This window comes from Nannospalax galili, unplaced genomic scaffold (assembly GCF_000622305.1).
Source record: "Nannospalax galili isolate Female #2095 unplaced genomic scaffold, S.galili_v1.0 scaffold63, whole genome shotgun sequence".
Classification (NCBI taxonomy): Eukaryota; Metazoa; Chordata; class Mammalia; order Rodentia; family Spalacidae; genus Nannospalax; species Nannospalax galili.
The window spans coordinates 4184829-4192667 of NW_008355272.1; the positions used below are offsets into that span (position 1 = coordinate 4184829).

At 43.8% G+C, this 7839-nt stretch overlaps 1 long non-coding RNA gene and 1 other non-coding gene across 2 annotated transcripts; one reads left to right on the forward strand and one right to left on the reverse strand.

Annotated features, from left to right (window-relative positions):
- Positions 1-1941: 1941 nt before the first annotated feature.
- LOC115067569 lies at positions 1942-5625 on the forward strand. Its single transcript, XR_003846962.1, has 3 exons — positions 1942-2144; positions 2285-2835; positions 5311-5625. It is a non-coding gene; the product is annotated as an uncharacterized LOC115067569 (long non-coding RNA).
- Positions 5626-7112: 1487 nt separating this feature from the next.
- LOC115067573 lies at positions 7113-7272 on the reverse strand. The gene has a single exon (XR_003846963.1). It is a non-coding gene; the product is annotated as a U1 spliceosomal RNA (small nuclear RNA).
- Between the last annotated feature and the right edge of the window lie 567 nt (positions 7273-7839).

The following is a 7839-nucleotide window of genomic DNA, read 5'->3' on the forward strand; positions in this document are numbered from 1 at the left end:
TTCTACTGATGTACCAGAGCCCAATGTCAAATGTCAAAAATTCTTAATACCACGTTTCCTTCCTCCCTAATTAATGAATCATGTTTAGATTGTGCAGCTGAACATCAACCAATGAAGAACAGCCAGGCTCCTTCTCTTCAGAAATAAAGGGGAAGGCCATCTTAACAAGATATGCTTGACCTTTTGTTCTCGCACCCTTCTGATCAGAAGTAAAGTCTGCCTTGCCAGGAGGCTTTCAACTAGAGTGGTGGTCTCTTTCTTTGCCACCCCTGTAATCCTAACACTTGCAAGGCTGAGGCATAACTGCCTAGAGTTAAGGCCTACCTGGGTTACACAGTGAATTCCAGCCCAGCCTGAGTTAGAGGAATGAGACCCCATCAAAAAAAAAAAAAAAAAAAAAAAAAAAAAAAAAGGAAGGAAAAGAAGGAAGAAAGGAAGGAAGGAAGGAAGGAAGGGAGAGAGGGAGGGAGGGAGGGAAGGGAAAAAAGCCAGGTAAAGTGACACAGGCCAATAATCCTAGCACTGTGTATGTGCGTGTGTGTGTGTGTGTGTGTGTGCGCACACGTCTGTGTGTGTTGAATAAGGAGCTCCACATCATCCTCTACTACATATACATAGTTGGAGTTTGAGGCCAGCCTGAATTATGAGACCCTGTCTCACAAAGCAAGAGGGAGGTAGGGAAAGAGGGAAGGAAGGAAGAAGGGAAGGAAGGGAAAGGGGTTGAACTTCTCTAAAAAGCAGTTTTGTGTTAAAGTTTTATGTACCATACAATGTGCTTTCATAGCACAATCAGAAAAGGTCGTTGTTCAGAAATTTAAATCAGGAACTTCTAAAAGTCTCATTATTGCTAACAATACTTCATTTATTTAGCATTATGTTTTAAACAGTATTTCATGTGTAGTCAACAGAAGACATGGAATCTGGAGCCATGTGGATTTCATTCCAATTAAGTTCTAACCATGTTCTGAATATAATTTCTTTCTTTGGAATAAGAAATAGTCATATGGTTTACACTGAAAAATTACACTCATTTAAAAAAAAAAAAAAATCTTCCCAATTCCTCCTAACAACCTACCCATCACTTCCGGATGGAGGTAAACCAATACTGACATTTTTATATCCTTGCCAAGCTATTTTATGTATACAGTGCAAGCAAATGTCACATAGAATCTTGTAGTATTTTATTACATACGTTAGCACTGAACATGGAAAGCGTGAACCTTTTTCCACTAAGCAATGAGTGTGGTGGGAAGGATGCCACCCCAAAATTACACAAATGGCCTACATTAGTGCCTGGCTTCAAGTTAGCACTCACTAAAGACCCTCTTCCTCTTCCTCCTCTTACGGGGTGTGCGAGGCCAGGGGTTGTCAAAATGCCCCAGAATCCCCTTGGCCCTTGTCCATCACATTATCAGGCCTCATTCTCTGCACAGCTTCTAATTTGGGGAGTGTGGGAAGACTGATATTCATATTTCAATGAGCTCCCTGAAGATGCAGATGCTGGCCAGATGGTCTTTGAGAACCTAAAAGTAAAGTGGAAATAGAGTCCAGTGCCGGCCCCACAGCCTGAGCAGAGCTGAGACCTGACAACTAAGTCATAGCAAGCATTCAAATAGTACTGTCCGGCAACGGCCTGTTAAAGGGATACGCCGCCACTGCGCTGCGTTGTTTTTTGTGTGTTTTTTTAATTCTTTTTTGGGGGGGGGGGGGGATGGCGGGGATCTTTTTGACACAAGGCTGGCCTGGAACTCTGTAGACCAAGCTGCAGCATTTAGAATTTAAAGCAATTACCACACGCTGGCCGGCCGAGAAGCGCCGCAGGCCTGGATGGAAAGGCGTTCCCGCGTACGTCACGGGGCAGCCTCGCTCTGGATGGTGCCGGAGAGCCGACGTGCGAGGCGGCGCGCAAGAAATGGCGGAGGAGACCGGGCGTGGCCGCACCTCCGCGGCCTGCCAGCAGGGGGCAGCCGCACGTCTGAGTCCCGAGGCCGGCTGGAACCGGTCTGACCGGAAGCTTGGGCGTGGCCTTCGCTTCCGCTGCAGCGCGCCACGTGGCGGAGTGGGGTGAAGGGAAGCTGTGAGAAAACAACAAGATGGCCGCACGGGGGAGGGGTGCGTCGTCCGCGCCCTTGAGGCAGCGACTGGTAGGGCGGCGTGGAGGGGGAGCTGCGTAGTGGGGCGGAGCCGACTTCCGCCAGCCCCGGAGTCAGGGGACCGGATGTGGGCAGGGGTCGGGCCCAGGGCAGCAGTTACACAGCAGGGGTCTTCTTTTTATTTTTTATAGCGGGACCTCCGAGCGGGCGTTGTTTCCTGGAGGGAGCGATTAGGTCCGCACGTACAGCAGAGCAAGGCCTACTAGGAGCCCGGCCAATGCATTCTCCCACCGCAGCTCCTGCACGGTCTGCATGCTCAGGCTGCGGACTGGGTCGCCGGTTCCCACTGGCATTCCGATTCCCGGGGACAGCGAATGTGGCAGAGGCCCAACTTCTGGGTCTTTGGTTTTTTCCCTTTATTTTTAATATTGCCGTTGAACTTGAATATAGTTTCTAGTTTTAGTAAGAGAAATGCACGTCTGTTGCTATGTGTTAACACGGGAAATAAAGCAGAACCTCCTGGCGTTCCCAGCGGTTCCTGGAAGGCCCGCCCCCCGCCCCCCATCCCTGCCCAGGTCTTTGGAGGTCCACTCGTCCCAGCCCCACGGCGTTCGTTTTCCTTACCTGGCTTTGGGAGGCGGAGGAGCTAGAGGGAAGAAGAAAGTTAACACTTACTTAGAAAATGATGGCGTGTTTAGAATAAGGTATTTGTCGCCTTGGAGCTGCGATTTAAGTTTCTAAGGTAGGATTCGGATTCTCTCTGCCGTTATTTGCAAAGTTCTGAAGCCATTGGCATGTCTGATGAGATAACAGACCCCACATACACACGTTGGTCTCCTAAAGGCTTTGGAAGTTTAATATTTTGACTGAACTGTGGCCACACTAGTTAATGGACGCACGCAAAGCTCGGGATCGAAACGGCATTGGTGTTAAGTGAAACTAGAAATGAGATGGTGTGACAACAGGAAAAAGGGACTCTTCAGGCCTTTAAGGATTAAAATGCAGTTCTGACCCAAGCAGAGGTTTGAGAACCGCCTCCCTTCAGCCACAACTGGTATTCTGTATAATTTTGAAATAAATTGTAGAGGCATGCTATTCCAGACCTCTGAGGAACCGAAATACGCACTTCCTAAAGCCTGCAGTCCACCAAAAGGGCGGAGGGGCGACAAGGCGGCTTTTCTCTGGATCCTTAAATGCAGAGGGTCTGGAATCATCCGTTCCTCTCGTCCACCTGAAGGAAGAATAGAGCTTCCTTCATAACAGTATTCCTGTGTTTTGCAATAATCACCCCATTTTTCCCCTCTCCCTTGCAAATATTGTTTAGACAGAATCTTTGAACTTTCTCTAAAATGCCCAAGGCATGAATGTTCCTTAGGCCTTAAGGTTTTGCCTACAGAATTTCATTAGCAGACTTCCATTAAAAAGTATTTCAGATTTTTAAATAAAATATAGCAAGTTAAAAAATATATACATAAAAAAATTTAAAGCTGTGTTCTAATCAGATACACTTAGTTTTCAGTACAGACTATTTTGGGAGATTACCCTGTGTGTGGAATTTGGTACCTCCTTTACTAAGCTTTAAAAATATTTGATTTCAGGGCTGAGAGTTGTAGCTCAGACCCTGGGTTCAAGTCTCAGTACCCTTGCCCCCCCCCCACCCAGGAAAGTTTTATTTTTGATTATGCTGGATAGGAAACATGAAAAACACGAAAATATCACGCAGAATACCACTCCAAGAATAATTACTATTAGACAAGTTTTACAACTGTGTTACTTACAATGTGTATGTAGCTTTGTAGCCTGTGTTTTGTACTTTGCCAAGTAAAGTGTACATTTTCGTTCTATGTCAATAAGAATCTTCGTGATTTATATAGCCAGGTGTGGTGGCACACGTTTGTAATTCCAGCACTTGGGAGGCTGTGGCAGGAGGACTACTTTGAGTCACAGGCCAGCCTCCAGGTTACACTTAGAAATGCAGTCTCCAAAAATCAGAGGGGCAGAGGAGCTGGTTCAGTTGGTAAAACACTTGCAAGCCTGATCACTGAGCTCCATCAGGAAAAACTAACATGGAAGAGGAAAGCCTACTACACAAAGTTGTCCTTTAACTTCCACATTCCTGCTGTGTGACACGCTCCAATCCTTTCCTGATAGAACAGTCATCAGGATTTTAGAAACTGTATGGGTCCCCTACAAGAGCAGCCAGTGCTCTTAACCTCTGAGCCATCTCTCCTGCCTGTCAGTCCTTTAGAAGGACAAATACTCAGGCCTTGATGACCTGGAGCTCTAAGGAACTCCCCTACCTCAGCATCCCAAGACTGGGATTACAAACATGAGTCACCACAATGAGCACCATTATCACTTTTAAACACACAGATCCAGGAATTCTTTTTGTAGGAATGCATAAGTAATGTCATACAAGGACAAAAAGAATCCATACAAAGATACGTTTTTGATCCAACATTTGTGTTCCTAGCTAGTAAAACTTTGTAAAAAAAAAAAAAAAAAAAAAGATACGTTTTTGCAGTAGTAAGATTATATAATCCATTGGGCATGGTGTCACAGGCCTTTAATCCCAGCACTCAGAAGGCAGAGGCAGGTAGATAGCTGTGAGATCAAGACCAGCCTGGGATGATCCGCATAATGAACAGCTGGGACTACAAAATGAGACACTATCTCAAAAAACAGAACAAAACAAAAATTATAAAATCCAGGAAAGCATATTGCCCCTATAGTGAAATACCACATGGAAAAAATTAACAGTTGTTCTCTATGCACTGATTTCCAAGAGATATTAAATGAAAAAAGAAGAAAATAATGTATAGGGACTGGGGATATAGTTGGTTCAGTTAGTTGAGTACTTGTCTAGCATGCACAAAGCCCTGAGTCAGACCCCTAGTATCAAACAAAATGAGGTTCGGTGACATATGTCTATCTATAATCCCAGCATTCCAGAGGTGGAGGCAGGAGGATCAGAAGTTCAAGATCTTCCTTGACTACATTACAAGCCTGAGACCAGGCTGAGCTACATCAGACCTTGTCTTATTAAAAAATATCCTGCCAGCCTCTCTGCCAATTTATTCTCTTTTGAGATCAGCTCACTGAGTCACTTCCAGTTTCCACTCCCAGCCTTAATCCGATAAACTCAACCTGACGTTCCCACAGTTCTCTGAGCAAATGGTGCCATCACATTTCATTTATGGTGATTATCATTTTACAGGACTGGCCAAGAACAAGGACTTCTACCTTGTCTCTCACACTCCTCCCAAAATGTATGCCTTGCACATGGCGAGCACTCAATAAATAACTGCTTCATGAATGAATGAAAGAACAAGTTACTAAGAAGTGCTCTTGGAGGACCTCGTGACTTAGTGGGGAGACAGCCTGGATGCTGTGTGTCATGCTCATGCCTCAGACAGAAAAATCCAATTCCTCTTGTCTCCTGTGAGTCCTCAGATTAAATTTGCTGAATTTAGCAAGTAAAAATACAAGTTACTCATTAAATTTGAATTTCAGGTAAACTAAAAATAACCAATATTTTAACTTTTACAAAAACTTTATTGAGAATTTCATGCATGCTATATATAAGGTGTTTTGATCAAATCCATGCCCACTCCCTCCCAACACCTCCCATATCTCCCCATCACTTTTTTCTTTTTCTTTTTTTTTCCTTCTTTCATTTATTTGTTTTTATGGGGCTATTGGGTACTCTAATATTCCCCCCTCTGAAGAAGTAACCCTAAAATCTTTTCTTGTTTTTGGTCTTTTTGAAAATCTTTCAAGGATTAGATACAAGCTCCCAAATACTTTTGACATTTTTGGCCTTTGGAACAGAGTATGTTGCTAACAGTCCCAAGGACATTTTGACTTTTAGCCAAGAAACTGGCTACTTTCCTTTGGGGTCTTTTTACCCTAACTGCCTAGCAAATTCCTACCCCCTACTTTTTTTTTTAATTATTTTTATTCATTATTTTCATTTTATGTGTATGAATGTATTGCCTGCATGTATGTGAGTGCACCCGTGTCATGCAGTGCCACAGAGGTCAGAAGACAGTGTCGGCTTCCCCTGGAACTGGAGTTAAGGACAGTTCATAGCCAATGTGTGGGTGCTGGGAACCAAACCCGGGTACTGTGCAAGAACAGTCAGTGTTCTTAACTGCTGAGCCATTTCTCCAGCCCCCTACCTCCTATTCTTATCATGCCATCCTCTGAAGAGGTTCCCCAAATTACCAATAGGGAATCAGGACACAGACTGCTCTGGCTTCTTCCATGCTGAACAAGGACACAGGATGGGACAATTGGAGTACCCCTTCAGAAGGTCTATCTAAAAGACTCCCAAATTGCATAACTTTTCCCTAAGGGAAGAAGAAAGCCCTTGAATCATGAATAGGAGATGTGAAGGAGAAGTAAAGGCAAGAGTAATTAGCATTACAAGTTCTAGACAGGGAACTAGAAAAAAGTAAGAACAGGGCAATTTTCAAATGTTCATATGAGAGTCCATTGGAATTTCTTGACAAGGGCTTCCAAAAGCATCCCTCTATTGGGTTCCTCCTCATTTTTCTTTTGTCTTCCAAGGCTGGACTCTAGAGTGATGGATTCAATATTTGCAATAAGCAATATTTTTTAGTAGTAGTATGTAATAAATTCTAGTTATATTAAAAAATTATTCATTGCTTATCAGTAATTTTAGTATGTGTCATTACCTTGTCTGTTATTGTGATAAAATAGTCTGACAAAAGCAACCTAAAGGAGAAAGGATTTCTTTGGGCTCAGAGTTCAAGATGCGGTCCATGATGACCACCAAGCAAAGGCAACAGGAGCCTGAAGCAACATCCGTGGTCAAGAAGCAGAGGGCAACAGATGTCTGTGCTCAGTTTACTTTCTCCTTTTTCTTTTCTTTCTTTGTAAATTTTATTATCGCTATGAGCATGGTGTGTGGGGGTGGGCATGCTATGATACACTTGTGGGAGTCAAAAAACAACATTATGGAGTTGATTCTTGCCTTCCTTTTTTTCCTTAATTCGGGGGAGAGGGTGAACACATTCCCCCACTACAACAAATTATACAGTCGAGTTTCCACATTTGGGAATTGCAGGGTCAGCAAATCCAGGGGTGCAGTGGATGAGCCTCACCCTGGGAAAACCACTTTTGAAAAAGGAAAAGCTCAGAGACAAGAAACAAAATGGGGGAGGTGAACAGGAGTCTTTCCCTTTGCCCCCTGTGTTTACCCCACAGAAGTCTTTGTTCTCCAAAGCTTTCACATTCCTGTAACGTTTGCTGCTCTATATTATTTTTCTTAATTACCATGTATATACTATATACCTTTTGCTTGCATTTCCTCACATATGAATATAAAAAAAAACCAAAACTGGAAGGGGTTGCTGGTCAGTCCACTAGCATAAAATTAAACTCTCTTCACCTAACTTGGGTGGATGGGGGGGGTCTCTGATTTTGGTGTGGTCTCTTTAACACATAAAGTGTACACATCTTCTCTGCAGATGGAATTCAGGTGGCCAGGCTTTTACAGCAAGTGCCTTTACCCACTGAGCTATCTCAAGTGCCATCTTTCTTTCATTTTCATGCAGCCCCAAACTAAAAACCAGGGAATGGTGTGGCTCACTTTTAGATCTTCCCACCTCCATTAACCAAATCAAGACAATCCCTTACAGGCATGGCCACAGGCTAACAGACTCTAAATCTCTTGTAGGTGTGCCTGGAAGCTTTCCTTTCATTCCAGATCCAGTCAAGT